This window comes from Ailuropoda melanoleuca, chromosome 9, assembly GCF_002007445.2.
Source record: "Ailuropoda melanoleuca isolate Jingjing chromosome 9, ASM200744v2, whole genome shotgun sequence".
In the NCBI taxonomy this organism is placed as follows: Eukaryota; Metazoa; Chordata; class Mammalia; order Carnivora; family Ursidae; genus Ailuropoda; species Ailuropoda melanoleuca.
Window position 1 is genome coordinate 48875644 of NC_048226.1, and position 25179 is coordinate 48900822.

A 25179-nucleotide genomic window follows, 5' to 3' on the forward strand; every position below is an offset into this window, starting at 1 on the left:
TAATAAGACAATATATTCTGTATTCCTTATGTGTGGTATAGATATATATATGCACATAAATCCGTTTTATATACAATACAAAGACGTAACATACGCAAATCGATGTTATAGATGCAATGTGAATCATTGTTCAAACACAGTTTGGCTGGAATTTACAATTGCCCTGCTGGGATTGAGAAATGGCAGCCCGTACCAGGATAAAGGAGAAACCAAGGCTCCTTCCAGATGACAGCCAGGGAACACAGGGTTAGTTCTCCTAAACGTTTTAGCATTATAGGATTGTAGACGTCCCAGTCTTGCTTTCTCCCTAACTTTGGTTCTGGCTTTCAGAAATCACTTAATTTAACCTGTTTCTGTTCCCTTATCAGCATAAATATGGGGTTGGATGAAATGACATGTGAAGGCATTTTGGTTCTACGATACAAGATGAGCAACCCTTAAAGCATGTATAAAAAGAGCTAAGGTCAACTTTAGGAGATATAAATTATTGAACCCAGGTGTCAAAAGCCAAAGTCAAGTTCAAATGCTAAAGTCAAGTTCAAATGCTAGATTGGAAGGTTTGTTGTATGAATTAAAAATGTGTAGGCGGTAGAAATTATTGTCATGTGGAAGAAAGGAGAAACCTGATATCCAGTTCCAATTTAGCAGCTAGCCAGCAGTGTGCTGGATTTTTCAGGCTCAAGTCTCTTATGAGTGAAATGAGAAGAAATGAGCAGCATAATCTGGAAGCTTTGCACACATTTGCTTTTCTATGAGGGCAAACCTGGCCAGTAGTGTACTGCACTGGGCAGGACCAACTCGGGGAGCAAGTGAACAATAGCTGATATGATTTCTTAATCAATGGTAACAAACTGATGTGAGGTTTAGTCATTCCTTAGTCGTTTCTCTGGGCTTAGATAGATACTTCTTTTTTATATCTAAAACTTGTCCTCCCCTCATGAAATGTCATCACAGCCCTATATCTAAATCACCTCTATGCTAGCTCTGGTCAGCATTTCATTGATGACCTCCACCCTCTCTTTCTAAGTGGTATTTGTATTATTTTATATTTCCATTTATGTCTGTAACATTTTAAAATAACTCAGATTAGCTATCAAATCTCTTTTCAAAAACTCTTTTATAAAGAAACCCTAACTTTTGGCAAATGGATATATACTATTGGGTGAGAGATAAAGTGCTTGATGAACAAATATCTAATTTGCATATAATTTTTATTTTATTTATTTTTTAAAAAAACTTTTTATTTATTTATTTGACAGATAGAGACAGCCAGCGAGAGAGGGAACACAAGCAGGGGGAGTGGAAGAGGAAGAAGCAGGCTCCCAGCAGAGCAGGGAGCCCGATGCGGGGCTTGATCCCGGAATGCCGGGATCATGCCCTGAGCTGAAGGCAGATGCCTAACGACTGCGCTACCCAGGTGCCCCCTAATTTGCATATAATTTTTTAAATCTGTGGAAGTGTTTCCTGCTATTCAAGGTTTTATTATTACTATCATATTTAATGTTATATATTATATGTTAATATTTTTATTGTTAAGCAAAACAAAGGAAATGATGAGACATTAAATATATTTTAATGTTTTATAAATTTTAACTTCACATTTGGATTAAAGGGTAACATTAAAAAATACCTAAGTCAGAATATTTTAGTCATTAGTTCAAAAATTATGTTTGCTACTAATTTAAGTCAGCCAGATATTCAAGCATAACTCTCATAATGCATTGTTAAAAATTAAAATTATATATGAAGGTAATAGACTCTAGAATTGTCAGTTTACATAGTAATTAGATGTAATAATATGCTCTCTAATTAGAAACTGATTAAGAATGGAATGTGTCGATGTTCCATATATTAATGGTTAGTGCCAATACCTTAAAATGATGTTTTACATCATTAAAAATAAGAATTTTTATTTCTCCATAGTTTGCTTCATTATAGATGTAGTCTTACTAAACATATTTTCTTTCCATACCGTTACAGTGACTTTTTAAAAATAACAAAGACTTGCAAGAAAACATATGCCCCCAAATATGGTACTGTTTAGAAAAATATATGATGCAGTCATATAATAGCCATGTGTAGGAATTTAATGTGATGTGGACCTACAAATTGTGATATAGGATAATGCTAAGTATTAAAATTTGTTCTGGAATAGTAATGATAAATAATAGCATAAATATACAGCAGTTACTAGGTAGGTGCTTACTATGAGTCAGGTGCAGTACAGTAGTCTTCTAGATATTACCTCATTTAATCTTCACAATGTTGTTAATTAGGTACTATTATCATCCTCTTTGAACCTGAAGCCCCAAGAAATAAATAGGTTAAATAATATGCCCAAGGGCACTTGCAGTGTATCCCTGAACCCTTATTTCTGTCTGTCTATCTATATCTATCTATCTATCTATCTATCTATCTATCTATCTATCATCTATCTATCTGTCATCTATCATCTATGTCTATCATCTATCATCTATCTATCTATCATCTATGTCTATCATCTATCTCTCTATCATCCATCTATCTATCATCTATCTAATCATCTATCTATCTATCATCTATCTGTCTGTCTATCTATATCTATCATCTGTCTGTCTATCTATATCTATCATCTATCTGTTATCATCTGTCTATCTATTGTCTATTTTAATTGGCAGTATACTGTTTGAATATGAATAAATATGGAGCAAACTTTTAGAGACTCGTCAGGATGATAGCTATGCAGGATTAGTGTGTGTGTTTGTGTGTTTGTATAAAAGTTACAGTCAACAGTTTAGTGATTAACTATAGGAAACTTGCATTAAGTTCCATTGGTCAGGGTAAATATATCGGCAAATCTTTGACCTTTAAAAGAAAATGGAGAAAATTTTAACTTTGTGGGACTTCCAAATATTTCGGCGAGAAATAGTTCAGCCTCCAGATTGAGACTAATGACTATTCCCCATATCTTAGTTAAAACTGTATTTCATTTTCTATAACCTTCTTATGGAACGTAGTTTGATTAATAGTCGTAGTACTATTTAAAAAAGAAATTAGAAATCAACTTCAGTAAATTAGCTTATAATGCAATTTTTTGGCCTTTTATTTAATCTTATCAGATATATTAATATGAAAATGGCACAGTCAGAAAATGTATAGAAAAAGAATTGCTGTGAAAAGAAGAAAACTAATTTCTGTGCAGAAAGAACAACACGTAATTTTCAAAGCAGTAATAAGATAAATTAATGTTAAGGATTAATCAGGGAAATTTTCATTTAAACAAATTTCTTAACACAAAATTATGAAAATAATAGTATCTTACAAGTGTCTGTTGCTTTACAGTTTTTAGTACCTATTCATATGGTGATGATTTTTTAAAATTTGATTTTTAACCCCCGAACTGTGACATAATGGGACTGCAGATGTGTTTGTATGTTCCAACTGAAGAAATCAGGGCCTGGGGATATTAAAAGATTTGCCCAAGTTCACAAAGCTGGGTCTAGGAGGCAGTGCTTCCCAGTACCTACTGTTGTTTTTGGCATACTTCACTGCTTCTCAAAGAAATTACGTGCAGAAACGTTGTACCAAAGAGAATATTGTCAAACTTAGTAGAAGCTAATTAAAGTGCAAAGTATTCTTAATATAAGATTTGATAGCAATTTGTTTTCAGCAGCAAGTTACAGGTAATTTTGCAGTTATCTAAATGGCTTTTTATTTCTGAAATTGTGTTGTACTGACTGCTATTTTCTTGCTCTTTGCATTCTTTGTCATTTTTAATATCTTTAGTGATTTTGAAATATTTGGTGCTGGATCATTCTGCTGCAAATATGACCTGTCATTCCAACAAATAGACTGATTGAATCTGTCACACTGGTGGGATTTATAGTAAATTCACCACAGCACAAGTAGAACCATTAGAAATTGCATTGGTTTAAATGACTGAATATAAGAGCCCTTGATTCTATCTGCAAGATGGCTTATATTTTCCCTCCAAATGACCATGGAGAATCTTAAAATTATATCAATTTTAATGTGCATATGTTGCTATGTTGATTTCTATTTCAGATCAGTAGCATGGTTTTGGCCTCAAAATCTCTATATTAAAATAATTTATGGGAAGGATTAATGAGATTTTGTACTGCAAAGTATTTTGCTTTGAAAACGATACATATATGTATATAAAATATTTCTTTTGGTATTTAATTATGATATATACACACATACATACATTAATGTGAATAAGCTACTTTTTATTGTACATATTAGAGTTCTTTGAATCTATTTACTTTAGCTTTCAGACTGTCCCACGATTGAAATGGAAAAAAAGTTAAGTTGTTAATCAAAACCTACATCCTAGAGCAAGTTCTCAGGTATTGATAATTTAGAAAATAATTCAGTGGTTTTGGTGTTATCATTGTTCATATACTATTTGCTATTCCAAATAAAATATTTTGAGTCATTTTCACGTCTAAGATAAAAGAAAAAAAGCAAGCTAAATTTTTCAATTCTTCATACACAAACATTTTTTTCTCAAATATGAAAACATTTTATTATTTCATATAGATAAAATATATTTTGTTTTATGTTGTTTTTCTCCACATACTTGATCACCTTTATTTCTTAAATTTTTCAGATTTAATGTAGTCATGTTTCACAGTGTATTTTACTTTGTTAACTGAGCAGTTCAATTTGATACTATCCCTATCTGAATACTAAAACTATAATAAAAAAACCATTTTAATAGTCTTGTAAAACAGAGCACATAAAACAAGAACATTTATTTTAGTTGAAGACATGTGCTAATTTTTTATTGAGAAATGCATTAAACATTGATACATCCAACCTCTGATTGAACCTTCAGACTTGTCACATGTAGGGGCTGTTGAAGATTTATTGCACAATATAAAATTAGGCATATACAGTAAACTTGATAGTAAATGACCTTTGCAGACAGGAGACTGCCACAGAGAAAAGTTGCACAATAGAACGGGATTTGAAAAACATATTTAAAGACATTCAAAGATGACTGATGGAAACTGAGAAACATAAAGAGAAAACAATATTCTCCAGTGAAATAGATATACAGAAAATGTACTTTCTAAAATGAATAGATGTTTTTAACATCCCTAATTTATTTGTTATACAACAATCCACTAAAGAACAGGTGTTTAATGCCAAGATATAAATATGCCTATTTAGTCATGTCGGTTTCAAAAAGTACTAATGAAATATAAATATGAAGAGAACTGTTTAATCCATAAAAAAGTACAAGTTAATAGAGCAATAAAGACTCACATAAGGATGAATATCATATGTCAAAAGCAGGGCACACTGTGATGTGACAAGAGGTTGATTTCATTGTGAATTGAATTTAGTGCATACTTCATTCTGTTTTCTGTCCATTTCGCTCTCCTCTCCTCTTCTTTCCTCTCCTTCCCTCCCCCCTTCCCTTCCTCTCTTACTTTACAGTCTGATTGCCCTTTTTGGCTTGAAGGAAAGTGCTCTTGGCTTTCTGCAACTCAGGTGATCTCTGTCTTTCTGTCTCTCTCTCCTTCTGTCATTCTGCATGGTTCCCATTTTGAAGAGTGTAGCTGGAGTATAGTCTGTGAAGTCCCAGAATGACTCACAGAACTTCTTTCAATTCTCCTGCCCCACCTGACTCTGAGAGCTGAAAACCCAGGGTGCTTTCTCCACCTCCTGTTTTTGGTGTTCTATCTATCTATCTATCTATCTATCTATCTATCTATCTATCTATCATCTATCTATCTATCATCTATCTATCATCTATCTATCTATCTATCATCTATCTATCTATCTATCATCTATCTATCTATCATCTATCTATCTATCATCTATCTATATCTATCATCTATCTATCATCAGTCATCTATCATGTATCATCATCTTCTATCTATCCATCCATCATTTATTTTTTTCAGTTTTATTGAGATAATTAACAAGTAAAATTGTATATTTGTGATGATTTGACATACGTATACTTTGTGAAATGGCTAGCACAATCAGGTTAATTAACATTCATCACCTCATATAGTTACCTCTTTGTGTGTGTGTGTGTGTGTGTGTGTGTGTGTGTGTGGTTTGAGAATGCTTAATGTTCACTCTTTTAGTGAATTTCAAGTACCTAGCTATAATCACCATGGTGCATACTGTATATTATATCTCCAGACTTTATTCATAGCATAAATGAAGGCTTGTACCATTTGACCAGCATCTCCCCATCTTTCCATCCCCCAGATCCTGAAAACAACCATTCTAATCTCTGTTTTTGAGTTTGACTTTTTTAAAGACTCCACATATAATTGAGAACATGCAGTATTTGTCTTTCTATGGCTGGCTAATTTTATTTAACATAATTCATCTGAGTTCATCCATGTTGTTGCAAATAATAAGATTTCCTTCATTTTCATGGCTAAATATTCCAGTGTGTCTATATCTACATATCTATCAATCATCTGTATATCAGTCATCTATCACCTTAATCATATATATCCATTTATAAAATTATACATTATATATTATACTAATTGTAATTATATCTATTATATTTTCTATTATAATAATATCTATATTTATCTATCTGTCTATATGAAACATCTTTTTTATTCATTCATTCACCCACAGATACTTAGGTTGTTTCCATATATACATCTTGGCCATTGTGAATAATGTTACAATGAACATGGGAGTGCAGATATCTCTAGATACTAATTTCATTTCCTTTACACAGAAGAAGTGTAATTGGTGGATCATATAATAGTTCTATTTTTAATTTTTTGAGGAACCTCCATATTACTTTCCATAATGGCTGTACCAATTTACTTTCCCACTATCCATGTACAGAGTTTCCCTTTTCTCCACATTCTTTCCAACACTTGTTATCTGTTGTTTTCTGGGTAAAAGCCATCCTAACAGGTTTGAGGTGATATCTTACTGTGGTTTTGATTTGCATTTTCCTGGTGATTAATGATGTTGAACACCTTTTTCATATACTTGTTGGCCATCTGTAAGACTTCTTTGGGAAAATGTCTATTCAGATCCTCTGCTCATTTTTAAATAAAAAACCTGTTTTAGCTAATGATTTATATGATGCCCTTATATATTTTAGATATTAATAATCTATCAGATATATGGCTTGCAAACATTTTCTTCCATTTTGTAGGTTGCCTTTTTATTTTGTTGATTGTTTCCTTTGCTGTGCAGAACTTCATTTTGATGTAGTTTTGTTTGTTTAATTTTGATTTTGGTATCTCAGCTTTTGGTGTCATATCCAAAAATATCATTTGCAAGAACAATGTCAAGGGGCTTTTTCTCTGTTTTCTTGTAGGAGTTTTATGGTTTTAGATGTTACATTTACATCTCTAATCTATTTTGAGTTAATTTTTGTGAGTGGTGTAAGGTAGGGATCCAGTTTCATTCTTTAGCAGGTGAATATCCCATTTTCCCGACACCATTTACTGAAAAGACTGCTGCTCCAATTGTGTTTGGTTTTGGTATTTTAGAGATGTTACTCCACTGTTTACTTGCTTACACTATTTCTTCTTCTTCTTCTTTTTTTTTTTTAAAGATGCTGTATTTTATTACAAACTTAAAAACTATATAAGCAGAAAATAGTAATATTTTTTACAATGTTCATTTCTTTCTTGAGTTCTCATCACTACTGAGAGAAAAAGAATATTTTCTTTTTTTTAAGTTTTTATTCAAATTCCAGTTAGTTAACATACGGTGTAATATTAGTTTCCGGTATATAATATAGTGATTCAACACTTCTGTACAGCACCTGGTGCTCACCACAGCACGTTGCTTGCACTATTTCTGATGAAAAATCTCTTGTTATCTTTAATTTTGTTCCTCACTGTATTACACTTCATTATTTTCTGATTGCATTTAAGATTTTAATCATTGGTTTTCAGTATTTTAATATGTTGTGATATGGTGTAGTTTTGGAGTTCACTGAACTCTTTGAATCTGTAGGTTTATACTTTTCATCATATTTGAAATATTGGGGCATTATTTCTTTAAATATTTTTTCTGTCCCTGTGGCTCACCCTCCATCTTCAGGGACTTCAATGATGCCAATATTAGACCATTTGATGCTATCCATCAGTTTCCTGGTGCTCTGCTTATTTTTTTTAAACAATATTTTTTTCTGTGTTTCATATTGAATGGATGCTATCGCTATCTTCAGGTTCAGTAATCTTACTAATCTTTTCTTCTGCAATATCTAAGTTCCACAAATTCCACCAAATGCATTTTCCTTCTTGTATATCATATTTCAATATTTAGAATTTTGATTGTGTCTTTTTCATATCTAACATGTCTCTAAATTTTTCAACGTATGGAATACAGTTAAAACAACAACTTAACTGTACACATTTGTCTACAAATTCTAACATCTGTGTTGGTTCTGGATTGATTTCAATTGGTTGATTATGGATCATATTTTCCTGTTTCATTGTATGCTTTAAATTTTGATTGGGTGACAGATTTTAAATTTTACCTTACTGGGTATTGAAGTTGGTTTTTTTCCACATCTGTATGTATTCTTGAGATTTATTCTGGGATGCAGTTAAGTTACTAGGAGACACTTTGGTATTTATATGCCCTGTTTTTAAGACAGGCATCAATAGCTCCAGGCATCATTTGGCAGTGTTTTTTTCTTCAGAATCCTTCATAAGCTAGACCTTAGCTTCCAGAAGTAAAACTGTTTTAAGTTCTTCATCTTCCCATGGATATATTTAATACCTATTATCTCACTTCTTTCTATTGATTATGTGGACATTAAAAATCACAAATACAAAATATGTATTCTTGGAACATATTTGCCTACTATTTATTTAATTTATATTGATTTATTTGCCTAATTTATTTATATTTATTCTCTAATATATCACTGGTTTTTATCAAAAGTTTTTTAAACATAGTGTTTTTGTTTTTATATTATAAAAATAAATTCAATTATAACTTTTTAATGTCAGACATATAGTTAATATATTTTAAATCGTTCCTTCAGTTGACTCTTTTCTGGACTTAGAGCACTGCTATGCAATAGAAATGTAATGTGAGTCACAAATGTGAACCAAAAATGCAATTTTAAATTTTTTAGTAGTCACATTTTAAGAAGTGCAAAGAAACAGGTAAAATTTTTTAATAGTTTGTTTTATTTAGTATGTCGAAAATATTATAATTTTAATATATGATCTCTAAAGATTAATAATTTTTTATATTAGTCTTCAAAATCCAATGTATTTTATACTTACAGGATATCTCAATTTGTATTAGCCACACTTCGCATGTTAGGGGCCCATGTGGCTTGTAGTTGTTCTAGTCTATAGCAGGGACCCAGACAATAATATTTTAAAAGAGAAAAAACTTTCTACAGATGCTGAGGTACTGGTAAGTTCAAAGCCAGTCCTGATAAATGGATGATGTATAAAGATCACAAATAAAATGTGCAATTATTTCCGCTCAAGTATTTTAACAGATTATTTTTTTTGCCTCCAGATTACTTTTTTTTTTTGCCTCCATTCAAAGTAGCTTTCTCTGACAACTATTTTTTTTACGTGAAAGAAACCATAACAATCTTGTCTTTATAATTCTTTCGAATATGTTCCCATATTGAGATATCTCAAAAGAAATAGGTATTCTCAATTTCATTTCATTATGATAAAGAATATAAATGGGCTCACCAAGATGTTCTTTTTTTTTTTTTTTAAAGATTTTATTTATTTATTTGACAGAGATAGAGACAGCCAGTGAGAGAGGGAACACAAGCAGGGGGAGTGGGAGAGGAAGAAGCAGGCTCACAGCGGAGGAGCCTGATGTGGGACTTGATCCCACAACGCCGGGATCACGCCCTGAGCCAAACGCAGACGCTTAACTGCTGTGCCACCCAGGCGCCCCTCACCAAGATATTCTAAACATAGGTCAATATATTCCAAGATTAAATTTTAGAATTATAAAATTTAGTCTTATATTTTGTTTTAGCTTCAGTTTGTAAGCTTCTCCTCCTACCCCCCGCAAGTAATGGGAATTTGCTTAAAGTGTTTCATGTTGGGGTGCCTGGGTGACTCAGTCAGTTAAAAGTCTGCCTTTGGCTCAGGTCATGACCCCAGGGTCCTGGGATCATCTGGCATCAGCTCCCTGCTCACTGGGGAGTCTGCTTCTCCTTCTGTCTCTGCCTCTCCGCCATCCTTGTGCTGTCTCTCAAATAAATAAAATCTTAAAAAAATTTTTTAAAGCGTTTCATGTTGAAATTTTTAGTACTCTATTGATACTTTAATTGAAGCTTTCTGAGTTATTTTGAAGAGATAGAGGACTCATTAACAAACATGTTTATTTATTAAAATAAATTTTTTCAAAGGATCAAACATTTTAAAATTTCGATTTATGAAAAGAACAAAGAAAGTGTGCTAATGTGATTTATTTTTGTATAACTATTAATGGCATAAAATTTTTGTAGTTTTGTAGTTTGTTCTGTGGATATCCTTACACTGTGTATGAATTTATGTAAATCTCTATCTATAACTTTATTTGACCGACATGGGGTTCGATTTCACAATCCTGAGATCATAACCTGGGCCAAAATAAGTCTGATGTTTAACCAACTGAGCCCTCCAGGTGCTCCTCTTTTATTATTTTAAAAATTAGTGCCCAATATTAAATATATTCTGACCATGTGTAAAATAATAATCATTATATAACTTTTACACACCTACTGGTCTTCTTAGACGTGTACCAATTCCTATGAAGATTTCATTAATAAATACTATACTTATTGGATATTCCAACATATTTTTGTTTTATTCTATGTATATTTGCTTTCTTACTCAATACAAAATAAAATTACTAAAAATGGTAAATGAAGAGATAAATAGTATACTTTGTAAATCTGTATTAAAATATGTAATGGTGCAAACTTGGAAATAAATGCAGGTGCTTGGTACGCTTATTGGTATTTTGCACAGTAGTAATTAGCTGTCAGGCCATTTAGTGAATTTTCTTGACTCAAAGTTCTGATATTATGATTATTGACATTTTCCATCTAGGTATTTATAGTTTTCCATAGAAAAGATTTTATTGACATACTTTTGTTTTAAGTTAAAATTATTTTTAGCCCTATTTAAGTGGACACGAGTTGTGAAACACAGGAGGTTTTATAGAGTTACTTGTTTTACAGTAATGGAGACACTTTGGCAAGTGGTTTTCAAATTAAAAGGGATTCTTTTCCCTCTGAAAATGCGGTTGATCTATGAACTTTCATTTGCCAGTAGTGTAAAAAGTGGATAGAAGAAGCCATTTTCTGGTACTGCTATGGTAAACATCAGTATTCTTGAAACTTAGGCACTGGAGAAGTGGTAACTCTATATGCTCTAGTACTGAAGAGACCTCTGCTTTGTCAATAGAAAAATATTATCCAGATGTGCTGTATGAAAATGGAAGAAAATTTTGAACTTCAAAATTTTAATAATGATCAAAGAAAAAATATTGATGGCATTTATTTTCATTTATTATTGTTTTCACTATAAATGGAAAGAAGGGATCATTTTAGCAGTGATTACCATAAAGAAGAAAGATTAAATGAATACAAAAAAATACAAAAAGATCATCAATATTGATTGAACAAGAATCTAGTGTATAATAATGTCTAGACAGGAAAGATCTAAACAGATACTTCCCTTGGTGTTGTTTAGTAGTGTTTTGAGCAATATTTACTGAAGAAAAATTTGAAACTAACTCTACAGAGATGCAGTCTTCATGTTATTTGCATTTTATGTAAACTTGTCTTTCAGTTTCCTGTTTACTAAAACTATATAGACTTTACTCTGTAGTTATGAGTTTAGTTACTTTCAACAAGTATTTTGTGTTTTTGTTTTCTTTATAAAAACCTTAACTCTTAAAATTAAAAAAAAAAAAAAAAACCTTTTTAAGTTAGACCAGTTGGCAGTTACATCTAGATTCTGATATCCTCGGGAAATGACATCCCATTTAGAATGATGCCTGTATAGCGTTATCCACATTAGGATTCACCACACATTTATAAAAAAGAAAATCTGTACTTAAAAATAAAAGTCATCTTTATCCTAAGGTACAGTGTAAAAGTAAAAGGAAGTTAAACTTTTTGGATGGAATGGGTGTATTTTATCCTGCTGAATTTTAATCATTTGTATTTTTAACAGCTTCCTACTTCTCTTGCTAGTTTGTTGTATTATTTCATAGGCCAGAATCATCAAACCTCCCAAGAGATAGTCTTTGGCCAGATTTGGCCAGAGCCTGTTTTACTGAGTATATGGTTTGGCCTCTTGACAAAGATGAATTGTTTGTTTGCTCATTTGTTTTTATTGCCCTAGGCCCATAGGATACTTCTTACAGAGTTGGCAATCACTGTTTGTTTTTTAGGTGCCTGACCCTTTTATCCTTTGTGTCATCGCTCTGGGCTGTTGTGATTTCCTCTTAACATCTTGGCATGCTGATTATTTCTCAGTTGTCCTCTGGCTGTTACCAAATCCTATGGTGATATCTTCAAATCTTCTACTGTCCTGGCAACATTTGCAAAGGGCTGTGTAGAGTAATCTTCTGAGCATTTTGTAAGGTTTCTTAGAACATATTGTTTTTCTAGTGTACTTAATAGTTTCCTATGGAAGTTTCTTATTTCATAGACTTGTGCCAGAGTCATACTATCCCAGTCATCTCAAAAGTATGCTTATAAAAAATGGACACTTACATTTCATTGATTTATGGTCAAGTACAGTAGTCGATATCAACCATAAATGATAACTTTCATCAAAATCTATTGAATGACAAGTTAGGACTATGCTCATAGTTTTAAAAATTGCAATGACATTCATTCCTTGAACTTTCTTTTTTCTTTTTTCATCCTTAGTAATGAAGTTTTAAGCTTTTCCTTTGAATAACATGCTTTCATCTATTTTATCTAATTTGACCTTAAAACAATGCTATGAGAAAGAAACTATCCTATCAACATTTACTTCTTGACCCAACATCAAAAATATCTTTAAAAAACCTGATTTTTGTAAGAAAATATACTCAATTATTAAATATTATGGGATAATATGTAGTAAAATAAAGTATGCTAAAATGTTTTATGAACTGTTATATAAAGGTTAATTATTTTTGCTATTATTAATTATTATTATACATTCTTAATGGTCCATAATAGTATATTCAATGTGAAGACAAAAAGTGAGTCCGAGTGAGATTAAGTCATTTTTCATTTGTGCAAGGACAGTGTTTTACTAGTGTAATACCATCTGGCTGACAGTTGTCATTAAAATTCATCATCACATCATACTCTTATATTTCTGAAATAAATTCACTCTCTCCATAAAAAAAACATAGTTGACAAGAAATGCAGCTGAAGTAAATTTGCTAGGTTTGTATCCAGTCTTTTAATTTACTTGACCTGAAATCTGTTATCTATAATATTGGGGTATAAAAGGGCATATCTGGAGTGGTTGTTATGAATTGAATAAAGTAACATTTTTATCTAGGAAGAATAAAAATATTCCCTTTTCTCAAATATTTGATCCCCCTTCCCACTTTCATTTTTAGCAAATGACCTTTTCTCATATTAGAAACCATAGATGAGTGGACACTCATCCTCCAAATCTTTGGGCCTGTGGTCATTTATACTCGTCGTCTTTATTCCTTTAACAATGAAGGAAAACTTCTCATCTCTCAAAGGCAAACTCCTTGCTTTTTCCCTTTGTTAATATTGAACTTCAATTTGCCCACCTCTTGTTAGTTTCGAGTTTTTTCTTTTATAACTGACTATTCTCAGTAACATTCAAACATTATCTGTCAGTGCGTTAATATCATCCACTTTGACTCTCCCATCACCCTCTCATTCTCTTCACTTCTTGACCTAGCCTGTCTCTTTCAAGGGCAAACTTCTTCAAAGAGTTGTTTACATGTGGTTATTGCCATTTCATCACGTTCCATACATTTTTCAACTAACTAAACTTTTTGCTTCTACTTTCATTGCTCCATCAAAACTTACCTGGCTAATATCACTTATCAAACCCCATACTGTTAAATTTAATGCACACTTTTTTCTGTCATCTTACAGGTCCTCCCAACAGCATTGCACACTATTGACTATTACTTCATTTTCCTTGCATTCTTTTACAATGGCCTCCGTGACACTGGTTTTCCTTTCATTTTTCTTTCTCAGTTTCCTTTGCCAACCCCTTCTCTTTTACTCAAGTGCTTCTCACAGCTAAACATATTGATCATCAAGTGGTCTTCTAAATGCAGGTTATGAGTCAGTAGGCCTGCAGTGGGTCTTGAGACAGTACAGTTGACCTTTGAACAACCTGGGTTTGAAATGCACAGATCCACTTACACATGGATTTTTTTTTTATAAATACAGTATAGTACTGTAAATGTATTTTCTCTTCATCGTTTCCTTAATAATATTTTCTTTTCTCTACCTTACTTTATTATAAGGATACAGTATGTAATAAATATAACATAAATTGTTAATTGATTGTTAATGTAACTGGTATGGTTCCAGTCAACAGTACATTATTAATTAGTTAAGTTTGGGAGGAGTTAAAAGTTATATATAGATTTTTTTTTAAAGATTTTATTTATTTATTCGACAGAGAGAGAGACAGCCAGTGAGAGAGGGAACACAAGCAAGGGGAGTGGGAGAGGAAGAAGCAGGCTCCCAGCGGAGGAGCCTGATGTGGGGCTGGATCCCAGAACGCGGGGATCACGCCCTGAGTCAAAGGCCAACGCCTAACAACTGAGCCACCCAGGTGCCCCTAAAAGTTATATATAGATTTTTGACTCTGTGGGGTGTTGGTACCCCTAACCCCCATGTCGTTCAAGGGTCAACTGTATTTCTAGCAAGATTTCAAGTGATGCTGTTATTTCATAGACCACAGTTTGAGGAAATTTTCTATAAGATCACTAAAAATCCTCAAGACACACACATGTAACTCTTATAACTTCTCATGAAGAATTCTCTCCCTTGGCAAACTCATCCGTTCCCATGGTGTTGAATACAATACACATGTTTATGGTCCCCACATTTAATATTTATCCTGGATACTTTTTCTAATTTCCAGACCCACAGATCAAGTTTCTACTTGGCATTATCTTTTGAATGTTTTATTGGCATTATAAGCTTCTAATTCAAAAGTTGAGCTCTTAAGATTTTCTCCAAATCTTTCACTCCTCTTAATTATCCCTTTCAGTCATGGTACCTGTATCTACTTAGGAGTAAAGCCAGAAATTTGGTGTCAGACTTTATCTCCTTTATCTGCTAAATGTAATCCTTTGCCAACTAATCCTTTTCCATATTTCACCTTCCTGCAAAATATATTCGAAGATTGCCCACTTCTTTCCTCCTCAGAGTACCAACTCTAGTTCTAGTCTAGCTTCTTCAGATCTTAGCTTGAATATCCATTTTTAATCATATTTTTCATGACAGCTCCTACTAATAAAATAATAGAATTCATTTTGTAAATTTTTAATTTCATGTGAAAAATATATTTATATTCCGTTACTCCTGCACAAGACTGTGAGCAACACAAAAACAAAGATTATGTCAGTTTCATTTCACATTGTATTACCACCTAGCAGAGTATCTGGGCTTCAAACATATTTGTTGAATGAATGAATACTTCAACTGGGATAAAGATGAGAAGATAGCTTTTTAATCCACAAATCTTGACCTTCTAACTCTGCAATTTATTCTGTCTGTGTGATACTTAAGTCACTCAAATTGAATTAATTTTCAGCTGTCATTAATTTAAATAGCTGTTTGATTTCTCCCTTAGGCCTTAGCTGCTAAATGGAATAGTTCCCTATTTCTGAATGTCAGCAGTACACAGGTGTTCTGTAAATGGGCTCACTGAAAACCAGAATTTGGTTTTATTTTGTTAAAGAACAATTAATTACAAATGTGTAGACAAAGAACTGATGCTTAGAGTTAAGAAATGCTAGAGCTACTAGAGATTATCTGATCAAAAGATGCCAGAATTATTCTTGTCTAGTGCCAAGTCCATTAGCTACTAGTGACTGCTTGAAGTGGTAGGATAAGAATTAATTTTGCCACTTTGGGCACAGCGGCAAAGAGGGCTGGGATATGTTTGCATTGTCTGCCATATTTGTACAGTAGTAGATGGTCTTTGTGACGTCTATTTCAACTCTGATTTGGTGCATAAATAAAGAACTTTAAAATCAGGAAGAATATTTGCTTTACTAAAGGCCCACTACTAGTTGTGGACAGAGTCAAGACTAGAATTTAGATTTCATAACTTTTAAATTTATTGTATAGCTCTCTTGCTTATTTCTAGAATTTATTTTATTTGTTTTCCCTCACAATATTTTTATATTTAACTGATTATTCTAGAAAGTTAGTGTGTGTATATATTCTTTGTTCTTGTTATTTGAATGGAAGAAAATTAAACATGCTTCTTTAATTTAGTATATCAGATTTTCATTTATTCAGGTACCTAATAATACCCAAAGCAAAAAAAAATTATCATTGAGTTAGTACCTTTTAATACTCTGGCAATGATCATTTTTAGACTCAAGTCTATTTCAGATGTGTCGCTAGCAAATTCAACTGTATTTTGTAACTCTGAATATTGAAAATTGCTTTAAAATTGCCAAAATCCCTGCCCTATCTCTTTCCTTAGGAATGTTTTTCCTTGGAGTGTGGCTGTTATTATGCTTATTTTTAAATGAAAGTTGGAATCTACTGCCACTTAGTAGGATTATTTAATCAGCATTAATATAAATAGATTGTTAGTTACTGCAATTGCTTTTAAAAACTTTAATAAACATAAGATGACAAAGCTATTTCCTCACTCCACTACGCTGTCAGCATTTCATTCACCCATTCTCAATGAAAAAAAAATTTTCAGACAAAAGTAGGAAAGCATGACCTTTTAATGGCTGTAAAGTAAGAATTTATACCTAAGATTTGCATTGTTAAAGTCTGCAGTGTTTTAGGAGGTGTGATGAATGAGATTAGACTCCCCCGTTGAAAGTTTAAGATTGCTCAGTGTTTAGAGAAATCGGAATACTCACTGAATGAAGGAAATCCTTTTTCGGAGAATAAAAAACTGTAGGAAAGTAGGGGTGATGGCAATTTCAATAACTAACAAAAACAGTGATTAAAGACACTTGAATGCAGCACAGAAACATTGTGTAATATTAAAAATAATCTTTAATAGATTTGATGTCAAACTAACAAGAATATATTCTGATTTTTTACCAAAATCTATACCTAATTTTGATCCTTGGAAATAAACATAATCGTATGGAGGGTCTAGGTACCAATGAGTTACTTTGTCTAGGAAGCAACATTTACCTGGGTCCTGCAAAGCAGGATTCTGAGAAGCCCAATTTTGTTCAGAGTCTCCCTAAACTTGTATTACACATTGGTCTTTATTTTGTAGAGTCTCCCAAGAGATGTCACATAAGCCTCAAGATAACTTGTAACTCTCAGCATTATCAAGCTATCCTGCCTCTGAACAACATGCTTTGTGTCTTAGGGGTACCTCTTACAATGGCAGTCAGTAGGATAATACTATATACTAGTGCTTTGCACCTTTGCCTCACTTCCGTTTTTTTTTCATTCTTGGCCCTGGGCTTGTACTTCTCAACTAAAGGATCAGCATTTTAATCCTTGCCTCAGGCTCTGCTTTCAATAGAATCTGTCCTAAACACTTCCCTGTTGTGAAAATTACCATATGTAAGTTCAAAAAGTTGTCAGAGGCTTTTACTGGGTCAATGTTAAACTGTTCTTAGGTATTGCAGTGTGATTATATCGTATATATATGGTATATATATGTATAAATATGTATTATACGTATTCACACATGTATATATTTGCATACGTATTATACTAAATAGTATATATTATAGATAGAATATATTTTTATATATAAAATAAAAGACTAGAAAACTGGAGTTACAGAGGGTTAAGAAATAACTAATACAGGGGCGCCTGGGTGGCTCAGTCCTTTGGCTCAGGGTGTGATCCCAGGGTCCTGGGATTGAGCCCTGCATTGGGAGCCTGCTTCTTCCTCTTCCATTCCCCCTGCTTGTGTTCCTTCTCTTGCTGGCTGTCTCTCTCTGTCAAATAGAAAAATAAAATCTTAAAAAAAAAAAAGAAGAGAAATAACTAATACAAATTTTTGTCAGTATTATTCTTCTTTAAATTTCATGTTAAGAGGATAATCAGTTAAGACTGATTGGATTTAAAGCAACACATTTTACAAAGAGCAATGTCCTCACTGAATAAGACTCCGTAAAGGAAGAAATCTCTCTCTCTCTCTCTTTTTTTTTTGTGGTGGTGTTATTCATTATTGAAATCCCCCAGAGCCCAGTAACTTGCTTGACACAAAGAAGAAACTCAGTAAAAATGTGATAGATGGATAAAAAAATAAGGTCTTAATACTATCATTGGAAGTTTATCAATAATGGTTCCTATTATTATTTCTGATGTGATGATTGTCTTCTATGCTTTCAGGTTCATTTTGTTGTTAAATAGTTTCATTTGACATCTGAAGTAGTCTATTTTTACTTCAAAATAACATTTTTTAAAACGTTAACTTTTCAATTAATGCCCTCTGGTATTATTTGATCTTTATTCAAAAATAATGTGATCATCTATGTAGGTGATACCATAAGTTTGTTGATTCATTTATCTCAAGCAACTGGTTAATTCCCTGATTTAAATCGGTAAAATTTGTTTTTCAATTGGTTTAACTCCTGCTTAAAATGGTCTATCGTCTTGCTAGGGAGTCACAGCCAGTTTTATTTTCTCCTTTCTATAATCTTTTTAAAGTGTAATAGTGCTTCCTTTTGCATTTTCCAACTTAGTGCTAAATGAATTTCTCAGAAGAAGGTGTTGGGTAAATTTAGTGTTTTTACTGTTGCAGATGACTTATTTCTGACGGGCATCTATGTTTGAGTACTCAGCAATATTCATCAAGTACAGAATTTGTTTTCACTTATTTCCCAACAAATTCAAATTTCTCTCTTCCTGCAGATGTCTAGCTTAAAATCAGGGATATGAAGAACTTCTTGGAAATTCTATCCCTATTTGAGAGTAATGCTTTTGAAGTCTTTCCTCTAAGGAATATCAGGGGTATATATTTCTTGCATAACTTTTTATAGCAAAAAGGTCTGTAGATTTACCTGGTGTATTAAGTCCTGAATAAGTATGTTGTGCAAATAAAATATATACTCAAATGCTTTCTCAGAAACAGGCCTTTTCCTGTTGAATTGGTGAGAGCAGCTTTGTGTTTTATTTGGAGCAATATAAAAGACTTTGAAGATTTTTAACTGTAACTGATTGTATTAAAAGACTAAATTATGGAGTTAAAATTTCGGTGTTCAAATGATAATTACAGTAACAATCAAATGAGTTAGCATTATGTTATTACAAAACATATTTATTATGCACATTTTACCTGACTACCAGGCTTATCAGATCTTGCAAAAGGGAATTTTACAGTGATGATTTAAATACATAAAACAGAAATAATATTTTTATTATTGTGCTTTGAGCTTCAGTCCATGTGTAATGAAAAACATTTTGTTTAAGCCATGGTGTTTATCCAACTGTAGTGTCAGTTTTTTGGTGATATATTCATATTTCTGAATTGTGAGTCTCCTGAGGCAGATAAATATATTTTATTCATTTCTCCAGCCCCAGTAACTAGCATAATACTTGAGTGCCCAAAACACTTTTAATTTAGTGAATGAATGAATGAGTGAATGAATGAAAAATACAGAATTAAGATTACACACACACACACACACACACACACACACACACTCACATTAGGGAATAATATTACCTGCATTGCCTTGGAAAAATCTTACACATGCTGTTTGAGGAATGTGACTCCTTGCCAAATTACCTGGTTTACTGGCACACACACAGATGGAGATTATTTTATATATGTGATAATGCTGTACTATATAGCATAGGGATATAAAAACCTGGGAACTGGTATCTGGGATAAAACCCTTGAATCATGTGAACTTTTTCACATGGTGTTGCTCACAGAATTCAAACAGGATATGTGAGGCTGGGCCTCTAGTTCATGTCCTTTATCAAATCTGATTTAAGAATATCATAATTTCTTTTAGCTGCCATTTATAAATACTATTGGTAATCATGTCCATATCTATTTAAATTTATCTATGCCCTCTTTCCCTCACTCTTGGGGCTAATATCTTCATATTAATTTCTTGATGGGTTGAGTTGCAACACCTTTTATTACTCATCACATTTTTTTTCTAGTGTCCTTTTTCTACTAGCTTTTCCATATTTTGTGAAAAGTTTCCCAGAAATTTTAAATCAGCCTTGCATTCATTGAAGGCAGGAAGGGTTCCTACTAATGGAAGACAGAAGTTTTTAATGATGATATATTTATATTTTCCTATGATTATAATTTATAATCAGAGATTTATAATTATTTTGGAAAAGCAGCTTTTACTTCTCATTAATATAACCTAAGGATATTTATTTTTATTTTCTAAAATACAGTTTCTAATAATTTTAATACTCTAGCCACAGAAAATTGAAATAGGAAATATCTAGGATTTTCTTTTTGGTAGTCTTTACAAATATTTGCACTTGACATGCTCTCATTTACAGCCCTCTAGGTTAACTTATTTAATAAGCATTTATCCAACTCTTGTGATGTGCCAGGTATTAAGTCTTAGAGGTATGACAGTGAGTTAAAACAAAACTTGAGCTAATATTTTTGAGCTTACATTTTTGAGGAGGTAGACAAACAATAAGCAATATTAATAAATAAAACATATATACATTATTATTATTATGACATAAAAGTATTAAGTAAAAGGAATGTAGTCTTTAAATCCTGGGGTGTCTTAAATCCCCTCCCAGACTCTCTTACACTTTTATTTCACAGCTCAGCAACTTATATATGAGAGTTTTTTCTTCCTTTTGGAAAAAAAAATACCTATTTTCTAAGAAGGTTGAATATAAAAAATTAAAATTATATGCAACTTTGTTCAGAAATGTTGCTTCCAAAAACAGGGACCATCATTTAATTGTTAAATGTTGTTAACCCTGGGGCGCCTGGATGGCACAGCGGTTACGCGTCTGCCTTGGGCTCAGGGCGTGATCCCGGCATTACGGGATCGAGCCCCACATCAGGCCCCTCTGCTGTGAGCCTGCTTCTTCCTCTCCCACTTCCCCTGCTTGTGTTCCCTCTCTCGCTGGCTGTCTCTATCTCTGTCACATAAATAAATAAAATCTTTAAAAAAAAAAAAAAAGAATGTGCAAAGACATTTAAAAAAAAAAATGTTGTTAACCCTTAGCAAGGGTTAGTATAGAAGAATGCAGTATAAATGCCCCTTGAAGATCACTTCAGTGATATAATGCCCTAAGAATTTGGGAAAAGACAAATGACTGGATCTATATAAGGTATGTAGGATGAATAATTATGGTGCTGGTGTCATATGTCATGATGCCTCATTGGTATCCAGGTCTAGTCTGAGTGCCTTAGGACAAGTTTTAGAATTTAGATAATCTCAAACAGCTTAAACCTATGATTCTAGGTTTATATTAGTTACTTGCTAGAGCTTTTATTTTTTTTTAAGTTTTAATATTAATTCCAGTTAGTCACATACAGTGTTCTGTTAGTTTCATGTGTACAATATAGTAATTTAACACTTCCCTAAATCACCCTGTGTTCATCACAGGAAGTGCATTCCTTAATCCCCATTACCTATTTAACCCATTCCCCCATCCACCTCCCCTCTGATAACCATCAGTTTGTACTCTCAAACTGGTGTAGCTACTCTGGAAAACAGTGTGGAGATTCCTCAAAATATTAAACATAGAACTACCCTGCAATCCAGCTATTGCACTACTAGGTTTTACCCAAAGAATGCAAAATACTAATTCAAAGGGATACATGTATTTCAATATTTATAGCAGCATTGTCTATGATAGCCGAACTATGGAAACAGCCCAATTGTCCATTTACTGATGAATGATAAGAAAATGTGGGGGTGCCTGGGTGGCTTAGTCTATTAAGCATCTGCCTTCTGTTCAGGACATGATCTCAGGGTCCTGGAATTGGGCCCCATGTCGGGCTCCCCACTCAGTGGGGGGTTTTTTCTCCCTCTCTCTCTTCCGTTCCCCCCTGCTCAGGCTCTATCTCTCTCTCAAATGAATAAATTAAAAAAGAACACCAAGAAAAGAGGAAGATATGATATAAATATATGTATATATAATGGAATAATTAATATGTATAATATATAGATATATATAATAATGGAATATTACTCCATCATAAAGAATGGATGGAGCCAGAGGTTGTTTTTTTTTTTTAAGATAATCAATTTTGGGGTGCCTGGGTGGCACAGTTGGTTTAGTGTCCAACTCTTGGTTTTGGCTCAGGTCATGATCTCAGTGTTGTGAGTTGGAGTCAGGCTCTGTGCTCAGTGTAGAATTAGCTTGAGATTCTCCCTCTCCCTCTGCCCTTCCCACTCATGCTCTCTTTCTCCCTCTCTCAAATAAATAAATCCTTAAAAAAAAAAAATCAGGGATGCCTGGGTGGCTCATTTGGTTGAGTGTCAGCCTTCAGCTCTTGTCATGATCACAGGGTCTTGGGATCGAGTCCGTATAGGGCTTTTTGCTCAGTGGGGGGCCTGCTTCTCCCTCTCCCTGCCATTCCCCCTGCTTGTGCATGCTCTGTCTCTCTCTGGCATATAAATAAATAAGATATTAAAAAAAAAGAGAGAGAGAGAATCAATTTCACCTACTATGGTATAAGGAGATGGAATATGGAGTGGGGATTGGGACAAGAATGAGGTCATAGTGTGTCCATCGTGACTCCAAAAGTTACATAATACAAGGGTCATCCAATAGGGAGGACATAATCCAATATCTTGGTAGACGTTTGCCCTGCAATCCTGAAAAAACTAATGGTAATTTGGAGCTGCTTAAAAAAAATCTAAGAGTAGCTTCTAATAGAGTTTTTAACTTCATTATATCTAATCTAATTGTTATAATAAACCAATGGTTAAGCATGGTTACTACTTGAGATGAGAATACTTAGCATCAAAGAGGTTAAATAATTTCTTCAATCATTAGTTGGGTGCAGAGTTAAAATTAGCATGGAAATCTGCTTGATTCATCCATACTCTTTTTCCCAGAAAGGTAGACTATCTTCATGTCCTTAACTTCTATTTCTTATTTTTTTAGTTCTTGAGAAACTTAGTGTTTCCCAAAGAGTCTTCTATTGAAAAATTCGTTCAAAGGCATGTTGAAAAGTGCTTTCATAAAAAAGGCATTTGGTGTAAAATGTTTGATTAATAAGGGCTAAAAGTTAAATGGTTTTTATGTGTATAATGCTGTTCTGAATACAGTAGTCCCCCCTTACCTATAGTTTCTCTTTCTGGTTTCAGTTACCCGGGGTCAACTGCAGACCAGAAGCATATGATCCTTCTGATGTTTCATCACAAGGTCAATATCAGCCTAACACTACATCACAATGTCTAGGCATTCACCTCGTTTCATCTCATCATGAGTGCATTTTATCATTTCACATCATCACAAGAAGAAGAGGGTGAGTACAATACAATAAGATATTTTGAGAGAGAGAGAGAGAGAGAGAGAGACCACATTAACATAACTTTCACTGTAGTATGTTGTTATAATTGTTTTTTATTATTAGTTGTTAATCTTTTACTATGCTTAATTATATTATAAATTAAATTATATCATAGGTATGTATAACAAAAGATGTATATATAGAGTTCAGTACTACCCAGTTTCAGGCATCCACTGGAGGTCTTGGAATCTCTCCCCTGGAAATAAGGTGGGACTACTGTATTTAAAATGCAAATACATTAAGGAATACACAAGAAACAAGTATAGTGTATTATTTATAATGAGGCCCCAGTTTTTATCCTATGAACCTCTTTTTTATGGTGGAATATTCTGAGGTTAGTGTACTAAGGAACATAATTTTCAGAATGCTGTTTTAGACCAGGGTTTGCCTAGAAAATATAAGCTAAAGTAATCAGCAATTTATTTTTATTTTTTTAAAGGTTTATTATTTTAGGAGAGAGAGAGAGAATGTGCACAAGCGTGCAGGGGAGGGGCAGAGAAAGAGGGAGAGGATCCTCAAGCAGACTCCCACTGAGCACAGAACCCAATGCAGGGCTTGATCCCAGGACCCCGAGATTATGACCTGAGCTGAAATCAGGAGTCGGATGCTTAACCAACTGAGCCACCCAGACACCTCTAAAATGAGCAGCAATTTAGAAGACTAAATGAATTCGGGATATCATATTTATTTCCACTTAAGTATTTACTTATTAATTATCATAATTACAGTCCCAAATTTTTCAATTTTTAGATAAACAACAAGGAAAAAATGAATACAGTTATAGCTTCATATAAAATCAACAAACCCCAATTAGTTATGATGACGAACTCTATTACTGTTAAATAAGCAAACACTAAATTCAAAACAGAATTAGTATAGGCATTCTACTACATTGCTGACCACTGATGGATATTGATCTCAATATTGTTACTATATATGTAAATTACTAGGCTGTATACCATCAATTCAGAGTAAATACATAATAAATACACTTATATTAATATGTGCAATGTATTTCATGTGTCAATTTCCAGAACTCATTTGAAAATTCAATCATATATGTAAAAAATATTTGAAAGTAAAAAGTAGTGACATTGGGAGGCTATCGCATAAAGTTTATCTGGAAACTTATTAGTAACCCGCATAATTTTTCACAAACAAAATTCTCAAGTTGAATAATAATGCTTGGATTTTCCCCCCATTGTTTCCCATATTGCACATAATAGTATTTTCTGTGTTAGGTATATGTGTATAGTTAAAGAGAAATCCAAATGAGCACAATAAGTAAATTCATTTCTTAAGTCATCAGTGACCACTTCTTATAAATAGTATGTGCAAATACTTTTCTAATTCATATTTCCATCTCTTACATTTACGGTTTATTTTACTTACTGCATATGTTGTTTCTGTTATAATTCAAAGTGTGTCGTTTTAGCCAATCCAGGCAATATCTTGAAACATTAAAGAGATCAGCAACATTACAAAAGACAGTATGCTGCAGGTCAATAATTTAAGGGATGATTTCCTTTGT

At 32.9% G+C, this 25179-nt stretch overlaps 1 long non-coding RNA gene across 1 annotated transcript in view; it reads left to right on the plus strand.

Moving 5' to 3' along the window:
• LOC117803845 overlaps positions 1-23597 on the plus strand; it is a 72744-nt gene extending 49147 nt beyond the window's left edge. The window contains exon 3 of the long non-coding RNA XR_004627980.1: positions 23443-23597. This is a non-coding gene — a long non-coding RNA (uncharacterized LOC117803845). The remainder of the gene's footprint in view (positions 1-23442) is intronic.
• The last annotated feature ends 1582 nt before the right edge of the window (positions 23598-25179 follow it).